We start from the raw sequence: 743 nt of genomic DNA on the forward strand, positions 1-743 counted from the left end.
TGGCTGATGTGCCAGCTGCCTGGCATGTGCCTGCACTCCTTAGAGAACCTGGGATTACCTGGCTGATGTGCCAGCTGCCTGGCATGTGCCTGCACCCCTTAGAGAACCTGGGATTACCTGGCTGACTCTGATTCAGCCTTTAGGACTCCACTCAGTCACTGCCTTCATTGGAATGGTCTCTGATCTGTGGCTTGGTTATTTGCTCTCCTGTGTGTTGTGGCAACTCTGAATTTCCCTTTGCTCTTGCCCCGATCACGCTGTATAAAGTTATTGCTTTTCCCTGCTTCATGGGTTGGGTTCCCTGGACCTCAGGTATACCTGGTATCCAGCATATGTCTGTTGAAGGAACAGACCTTTGTAGGGATCTTCATGCTCAGCTGTCAGGTTCTTCCTGTCCTGAAGATCTATTCTGTGGTTTCTATTTGGGTCTCCGCTTGCCTCTTTCTTCTGCCTCCATTAGCACCAGGCTTACTTCTGCTTCCTAAGTGCTGAGATTAAAGGCGTGCACCACCACACCTGGCCAGTTCCCATTTTGTCATAATCCTTTATTGAGCAATTGTTCTGACCAGAGTTGTCTAGAGTTTTGACCTCAATCTTTCCACTCCTGTCAGCAATATGTAAGACTTACCTTTCTCTAAAAGACAAGGTGCCTGACCTTTCTGTCTCTCTCTCTCTCTTCTCTTCTCTTCTCTTCTCTTCTCTTCTCTTCTCTTCTCTTCTCTTCTCTTCTCTTCTCTTCTCTT

Source organism: Mus caroli, chromosome 4 (assembly GCF_900094665.2).
Source record: "Mus caroli chromosome 4, CAROLI_EIJ_v1.1, whole genome shotgun sequence".
NCBI classification, from domain to species: Eukaryota; Metazoa; Chordata; class Mammalia; order Rodentia; family Muridae; genus Mus; species Mus caroli.